This window comes from Nannospalax galili, unplaced genomic scaffold (genome assembly GCF_000622305.1).
Source record: "Nannospalax galili isolate Female #2095 unplaced genomic scaffold, S.galili_v1.0 scaffold383, whole genome shotgun sequence".
Lineage (NCBI taxonomy): Eukaryota > Metazoa > Chordata > Mammalia > Rodentia > Spalacidae > Nannospalax > Nannospalax galili.
Genome location: NW_008351346.1, coordinates 2047948 through 2057177, shown reverse-complemented (window position 1 = coordinate 2057177; position 9230 = coordinate 2047948).

The window sequence follows — 9230 nt, the reverse complement described above, 5'->3', positions numbered from 1 at the left end:
TTTTTTTTCCCTTTTAAAAACATTTGGATTTCACTAGACAAATATATTAATCAAATGGTCAGGGATTAAACTGGAATGTCAGGGTTTTCTTAAGAAGAATAAAGAAAAATTGCCACCCTGAATTTACTGCTCTAAACTTCAGATTTGTTCCTTACTGTTGAGTTTTTGGTATCTCAAAACTGGACCAGTGGAAATGATGAATTTGTAAAGTAAAGCTAAGAACACTTAGCTCCCAACTTCATGGTCAAATCTGCCTCAGTTAGTGACAAGCAGAGTATCCCTGAAGAAAATTTTGTTTATACAGTTCTTTTGAAGAATATAATTTATGTTTAAAAGACAAACTCCACATCTTTTGTTTCTGTTGAAGATGTATACATCTTCAGAACACAATTTTAAAAAACATTTTTGTAGCAAAATTCTTTACCCTAAACAATATTTCCAATGGGAATAGGGGTTATTACTGTAAACTTATGTATTCTTTCTACCTGAACACCTGTCCCTGACTCAAAATAGTCTATTCTTGAAAATAATAACATGAAATTTCCTCTCATCTTGAATGTAATTTTCCTTAATTTTGCATTTGTCAGGTTGGTGTTGACTTTTTTAGAATTTCTATAAGATTTTACTCAGGTTTTGGTTTTATTTTTCTTTAAATGTCTAGTAATCCAGGCCAAGGAGATGGCTCAGTAGCTAAGACTACTTGCTTTGAAGATGTTTTGTGGGCCAGGCATCTTTGGGAATCTTACAGAAGCTGAAGATAAGGGTATGGGGGTGTGACGGGGTATGCTGAACATATAATGCATACATGTACAGAACATTTAACAAAAGCTAAGGACCCTCTCGTACGAAAATGCACACAGTCGAGCTAACCATTCTTTACTCCAGACTCAGAGCCACCATCCCCATGGACAGAAGCTGGGCCTTCATGGCACAATTAGATTGTTCACCTTGCTATTTTGGATAAGCCCTGTTTCCTGGTTTCTACTTCTCACCTGTTAAATGGGTTTGGAGGCTGGGTGTGGTAGTACATGCCTTTAATCCCAGCACTCTGGAGTTAGAGGCAAGAGGGTCTCCGGATCTCCCTGAGATTGAGGCCAGCCTGGTCTAGCGAGTTCCAAGGCAGCTGGAGCTACAGGGAGACCCTGACTCAAAACAACCCCCCATCCCCCCATCCCCCAAATAAAATGAAATGGGCATGGAGAGTCATGCTTGATGGCAGATACCTATAACCCTACTACTCTAGAGGCTGATGCTGGAGGGTCACAAGTACTGGAATACCCTGAACTATGTAGTGAGTTCAAGGCCAGCCTAGGCTACATAGTGAGACTTAGTCTCAAAAAGTTGGAGAGAATATTAATAGCAGAGGGTCAGGCCAAGAATAGTGCCAGCCACTGGAGTGGACAAGCAGGGGAGATGCTGAGAGGGGTACAACCTCCTGAGGCGTGCCAACAGATCCAGCAGAAAGGTCAGGTGTGAGAAAACTGCATGAGAGAGACCCACCCTCAGGAATGGGCTGGTGGTCTGTTGACACCTTCTAGCAGACAGGGTAGTCTTGAGGCAGATGCTTTTGTAGTTCCTGGTAGGAAAATCAACAATGTAGGGAGGATCGAATGGAGGTAGTAGGAGCTGAATTCCCTGGCTGGGAATCAAGGCAGGACTGTGATCACCAGGAAGGCAGGTGGGGGTGATAGTCAAGAGTGGAAGTGGAATGTAAGCATGTCTCTGGGGGTGGGGGGGGCTTGGAAAAGGCCCTAAAACCCATACATACATAATATTGGGGCTGAGACACAAGCAGCCAGCAGACAGATTTTCGAGTGGGTGTAGGCAGTTTACAAAAGAAGAAGAGAATTAGTGTGATGTTCAGCTTGACTGGATTTGGAATCACTTAGTAGAAACACCTCCTAGCATGTCTGTGAGGGTTTTTATGAAGACATTTAGTTGAGGGAGAAATCTATCCTTAATGTGGGCAGCACCATCCCCTGGGCTTGGATCTTGGACTGAATAAATAGGAAAGAAAGGAGAAATTGAGGTGAGCATCAGCATCCATCACTATGTCCTTCCTGACTGTGTGCACATGGTGATTGACCACCTCATGCACCTGCTGCTGTGCCTTCCCTGCTGTGATGGACTCAATGCTTCCAAACCATGCAGCAAAATAAGTCTTTGTTGAAGTTGCTTTTTCAAATGTTTTGTCACAGCAATGAGAAAAGTGAATATAGTCAGTATAGATACAAAACATTAGGCCTCAGTGTCAGTCAAATAACTGCAAATTAAAACAAGACATTGTTTATCAAAATAGCAGTGATTAAAAAGAAAACAACTAAAAACCCACTAGTGCTGGTTGGAGAGTTAGAAGTAAATACACACTCAGTGCTGGATATTTTGATGGGTACAATTTCTACCCATTTAAAAAAAAACTTGTCAGCAGCAAGATGTACACATTTTGGCTCAGCATTTTCACCTTGAGAAAATGTTACTAACAAATATTTAAGAATGTATGCACAAGGTCTTAAAGATGACTCAGCAGGAAAAGGTTCTTGCCACCAGGCCTGATGACTTGAGTTTCATCCCTGGGACCCAGAAGATGGAAGGAGGGAACCGGCTCCCAAAAGTTTCCTTTGACCTTCACATGTGAGCTGTGGCATGAGTGTAAATAAATAAATAAATGTCAAGAAGGAGTTAACACTTATTATCATGGAAAGATGCTAATATATGTACCTAAATAAAAGGAAAAATATTGGCTGTGAATATGTAGATTTACTAAGCTCCTGACACATAGTGTGTTCTTAATAAAATATGATTCATTGGTATGGCACAGCACTAAAAAGAACAGATGCCAAAATGTCAATAATTATTACCCCTGGTTAGTGAATAATGGAATTTTTTAATTCTTCCCTGTCTCTCTTTCTCTCTCTCTCTCTCTCTCTCTCTCTCTCTCTCTGTGTGTGTGTGTGTGTCTCTCTCTCTCTTTCTCTCTCTTCCTGCTTTCCTACTTTCCCTTCAATAAACAAGTGCTGTATGACATAGAAAAAGTAAAAGTAAAAGAAAAAGTAATAGTTGGCTAGGGCCTCCTTTGATGGCATTCTAGGGGATACTAACAAGCACTGATCTGCCCATCAGGCCTAGGCAACTGCCCTCGCCCCAATGAAGACAACGTGACTCCACCCCATACCATCCACCATGTTCCAAAAAGTCACTCTTGGACCTGTGGTTAGGTCCCAAATGCCTCCCAAACATCAGCCTTACTTAGGCACCATTCTCAAATCTTTGATATTTGCTAATGACATAAATATCAAATACTGAAAGCACCACAAAGTTCACAATAGGCCTGTCCTGTTTGTGGTATTATCCCCCAGTACCCTTCTCACTGTTCAACATGCATACAGATGCTTGACAAATCACTAAGTAACTCAGTGGATAACTGTTATGCAATAAGTATGGCAAGTAAAGGGAGGAACGAGAATAAGAATAGATCCCTAAGTACCTCCTATATGCCAGACAGAATTCTAGGAAAATTTTGTGACTCTTACATTTTTATTATACTTAATTAATTATTGTTGGGGGAGGGGTGGGTATATAAAGGTCAGAAGACAACTTACAGAAAATTTGTTCTGTTCTTCTATCTTGTGGGTCCCAGATTACCAGGCTAGGCAGCATGCTCCTTTACCCACTGAACTATCTCACTAGCCTTCTATGACTTCAAAGAGTGTTTGGAGTGACGTCAAAGACAAACTCTGAAACTCATGATTTCTTGGTTTGAATACTGAATCTATTTATTAGTTCTGTAACTTTGGAGGTTTCCTAATTCTCTAAAGCAGTTTTCTCATGATTAAAACAGAGATACAGTGTCCAGCCTCCTAAGGTGGTCTGGCCCACAGTCAGTGTCCACTGGCTTAAGACCTAATTGAATAAAAGTGACACAATAGGGATTATGTAATTAGGAAGATTCTGCTTTTAGACTTTTGAAAGCACTGAGATTCCAGGTAGAAAGTCTGTCTTTCTAGAAAAATCTTGTGAGAAGGCATGTGGCAAAGTGAAGTCATGAAAACACAGAGAAAGAGAGAGAATGTTCCAGCTCAGCATCCCAGTGGAATCCAAGCATCTCACTGTGCTCATGAGACCTTAAGCAAGGAGGACAGAAGAATCCTACCTGAGTCCCAGCAATTCTCATCAACTCCCCTACAAGAGATAATCAAGGAAGTGAAGAGATGGCTCAGCAGTTAAGAGCACTGACTGCTCCTGCAGAAGGCCAGGGTTCCATTCCCAGTACCCACATGGTGGCTAAGAACCATCCTTAACTCCAGTTCCGGGGGAATCTAATGCCCTCTTCTGACCTTTGCAGCATTGCATGACACGGGTACACTCACATACATGCGGGCAATACACTCATATACATAAAATAAAAATGAATAAAATATTTTTTTAAAAAGAGATAATCAAATTGTTACTTTAGGGTGCCAAAGTCTGGTGTGGTTTATTGCACAACAATATTTAATGCAAATCCAGAAACACAGCTTCTATAAACCTTGTGGAGACAACACAGTCATGCACTTCCAAACTCTTGGAGCATAATCATTGCTCTGTTACTATCCACTTAGTGATTTGATCTTTATAAGCAATTCTGTAAGGTAGGTACTGACATTCAAATTTTATTTTTGATTTTGTTATATTTTAATTAATTAACTAGTTGATTAATTGTGTGTGTGTGCGTGCGTGTGTGTGTGTGTGTGTGTGTGTGTGTGTGTGTGTGTGTGTGTGTTCTAGGGCATGTGTGTGGAGGTCAGAAGATAACTTGAGGGAATTTGTTTTCCCCTTCTACCATGTGGGTCCCAGGGATTGAACTCAGGTGATCAGGCTTGGCTGCAAGCACTTTTACCTGCTGAGCCATCTCACTGACCTTGATACCCCCAATTTCATGATGAGGAGTCTGCAGTAGAAAGCAGAAGGGAGAGGTGGATACTGGCACCAAGGAGCCAGGTCCTTCTCACCCCCAAGACAGATGGTTTCCTTGCTTGACAACCATCTCTCTAAGAAAAGAGAAGGAAATGACTTGCCCCAAAGCCTTAGAAAAGCAATCGCCTATTTCCCACATCAAATACTTTCAGTAATAAATAACGAGGGAAACGAAGGCTACCTAGCCAAAGTGTGCGCTCTGGGGATGGGCCTGGTTGCTGTGGAGATGGCGCTGATGTCTCAAGCTGATGATCATCCCAGTTGGGGATGTGAGCCGCAGGAGTGGATGAGCCAGGAAGCAGCAGCATGCTCTCCTAATTCCATGTAATGAAGGAAGCTAAACTACAAATGAACAAAAACAGAGATGGAATAGTTTCTAAAGATAATGCTAGCCAGCATCTCCACAGTTCTCTAAAGAACACCATCAGTTGGCAGAGTAGCAGCAGTGAATGCCATTCGGCGTTAATTACGTTGAAATGTAAATCTAAAGGCATCAGGCTCAGACAAGTCATTTTTAATAACACCTCATCCTGGACTATTAAAATTTTTATTTGTCATCATCTAATTGATTTGTGTCCATTTCAATTATTTGTTTACCTTTGCTTGGCATGCTCCTGGGCTAGTGGGAACAGACAGCCAGCGACCTGCATTTCCTTCTCTGATTACATTCATTTTCATCAACACCTACCGTCCCAAATGTTTGGCAATGAGCCCTTCGAAGTGGCTCACTTCCTGCAGTTCCCTAACCACTAAAAGTAGCCCTGTGGTGATGCTGAATGATCTCTGGGCTGTTCACGACCCTGTCCAAAAAGTCATCTGAGGATGTCTTTCTGGAGGACACTGCCTAACCCTATCACTTCTTATACCCATCACCCATCAACACCAGGCAGGGACATGTGTCATTTTGCTTTTCTCTCTGTTTCATCTCCCTTGTGTACAGGATTATATAGCTACAGGCTTCTCAAGGGCAAAGGTGTATATTGGCTTCCACCTCAGTTGTTTTGATAATACAAACACACACACACACACACACACACACACACACACACACACACATCACTTCTCCAGCAATGCTCTTGACCACACCCTGGTTCCTCTTATCAAAATGTACGCATCACACGTCTCCTGTCTCAAGTCTTCTACACAGGGCCAAGCACAATGATAGATTAGTTAATTAAACAAAGTGCCTCTAATGTGTCAGGTTTCTCATGTGTGACCTTTGCCCAATAATAAAATGCTCTTAACTAAATAAAAATGCAGATATCTCCTTAAAATGAAAGTGAAGCTAGTAGAGGAAGAAGCAATGTATCAATTAGACCAGGAGGGCAGATCATTTTAAATAGGGTGACTTTTTTGTGGACCTTCAAATCATATTAGTCAGTTGACTATTATGCTCAGATCATTGAATGCAAGGCTTATAGCAATTCTGTTTGTAGATCTGATACCTATGACTGTTGTAATTGGGTTTCTCCAGGACCCCCAAACCACCTGGCATTTAATAAAAAGCAGGTGATAGATGCTACTCAGTGATGGGGGTGCACTTTGTGTATAGGGCAGAAGCAGTGAGAGAGGTATAAGAGGTGGATTCTCCCCTTCCGTACTTTAGGGTGCTTGCATTCCCTCACCCCTCACACTCTACTTCATCCTTCATTCTCAAACAATGAACCCATTCCTTTGAATGCCTCCCCCTCTAAGCATGATATTTTTCCTCAGCAGTATGAATCATAGTAGACATGGCTTCCAAAGAGCCAAAGGGAATGGCATCAACGCATCACTGTAGGGACAGACACGGGAGGCTCCAGCAGTTGACAATATGTTTGTAACAGATCACTGGGCAATTTTCCAGTCTGATACATCCCCTCTGCCTGTGTCCTCCAAAGTACAAGGTATCAGGAAAGTTGGCAGTTTAGTGTGATGAAGGCTTTGAAACACAACCCCCATCGCATACCACACGCTGGAAGGCATCCAAGCTGCAGTACCCCATTGGATTCATTTGCAAGTCTCTGAGTCCCAGGTTAATTGTACAAAACAATGGCCCTGACCCATCAGTACAGAAAGACGACTGGCAGGCTCACAAGCGTCTGTTCATTTAACTTACCCCACTAAGCATCAAGGTACTTAAAGGGGCAGGCACTGAGACAAGCACAGGACTGTACATGCCTGGCGCATATTAACACACTGTGCATCTTCAGGGGCAGCTACACATGCACATAGATATTTTTACACACACTCTCTCATACACAAACACAAAGAAAACCAGATAAATCATTCCCAGGCTGGCTCTTAATCAAGCCAATTGGACCTGGCCTTATGAGTCTGTTCCCAGAGCTGGAGTGCAATGCTTTAAGTAGGAAGCACTTTTGGCTACCGACAGCTATCTGCTCTCTCATAGAGTCTTGTCGCTTTGCTTTGAAATTCAGCAAGACTGTTTCACAGCTATGAAGTCAAAGGCTTTTCACAACTGCCTGACCTGTGCCCAAGATATTGTGATAACTGTTTCCCCTCTGCAGAGAATGACCAGAACTCTAACCCTCACTCCCTGCCCCTTGGCTCTCTTAACCCATATTCCCACTGGTCATTTGCCTGATGAGCATCTGTTCACTATTGCCTCCCCTCCTGGTACTTCAGGTATAAATCCAGCTGGCAGAGTTGCCCCACATGGGCTTTGTGAAGATGCCAATGTCTACTTAACATGCACCTGAAATCCCCTGGCCATACCACAACCCAGTGTAGTATGACAGTACAGAACTTAAAAGGCAAGTTCATTAGCTAGACAGTAATCTGGTTTTGAATTACTGCTATTTATCTGTGTATTCTTAGCCAAGCTATCTTTAACCCTCAGGGTAAAATGTGGGTCCTAATTCCCAGGGCACAGTATCATTGTGATGATTAAGTATGTATGATAGTTAATCTTGATGGTCAGCTTGACGGGACACACAAGAATCACTGTGCAAACACTCCTTTGAGTGTGTCTCTGAAGGTGTTTACAGTAGGATTTAACTAAAGAGGGAAGAGTCACTCTGAATGTGGGCAATGCCATCTCATGGGCTGGGGCTGAACAAAAAGGAAGACATGAGCTGAGCATCTGCCTTCATCCCTCTCTGCCTCCTGATTGTGGATGCAACATGACCAGCTGCTTTAAGCCCCTAACTCCTTGACTTTCCTGCCATGATGAACTGGACCCTCAAACTGAAAGCCAAAAGAAACCTTATTCCCTTAAGTTGCTTCTTGTCTGGTATTTGTTCACAATGATGAAAACAGTAATTAATACAGTATGCCATGGGATTAGACCTGGTCCAGTACTTACAAAGGGCTCTGTAAGTACTGGGTGTCACTATCAACATCTTCATCATCATTCTTCATACCCTTTAGAGGAACGTATGATGCCCATGCCTTCCTCCTTGATCGTCCGGGTTCTGAATTCTCAGCTTTTCCAAGCAGGAATCCAATGTTTTAAAAAATTGGTGTATAGTTGAATAAGATGGTTTGGGGTGTGTCGGGAAATGGGCCAGTAAATACTTCCATTATTCAGGCTAACCTAAAACCTGCCATAAAGCACAACATCAAATGATGCAAACAGAGTACAGCATGTGGCACCAGTGAAGAGGAGACACACAGCCAAATGAACCAATGAGGATTGGGCTGGGGGTATGAAAGAAAGCCCTGACGGCACAATAAACGAGCTTGCTTGCTAACTGCTGAGTGAGTCTCCTGAAATCTGCGCCATTCATCTACCGCCAATTCTCCCCCTGCCCCCCGGGACAGAGGTCTAGAGGCACAACAGACAACAACATCTGGCACCCAATGTGGCCTTCACGGACCTCGCTTGGATCCTGGTCATCGTGGTGCTTGCTTCTGTCATTTTCTCGGGCGCGATTTTTGTGGTCTTCTACTGCCCTTGCCTCCACAGGTCTCCTGAGTTGATTTCTCTTCTTGGTCCCCTTTGGCTGTTTTTTTGGTGAGTAGGCCCCTCCTGTGTGTTTGTGATCGTTCACCTGTTAGTTTGTCCGTCCTTGATAGGGAGGCACATACTTTCCTTTTTGGTCCGCCCGGCGTTTCCACATAAGGGCCGATCACCCAGGAAATGGGACTGACCAGGAGCTTCCAGACAGGCTCCTGTCCTCTGGAGACACTGTGTGGGCATACAGCCATGGCCTAACGAACCACAGAAGTTCCCCACTAAGCACAAGACATCTTGGTCCTAAACACTCCTCTATGTCCTCTCGCTTCTATTCTGAGTGGTTAACTGTCCTACTGATGCCCTCTGCTTTGATCTA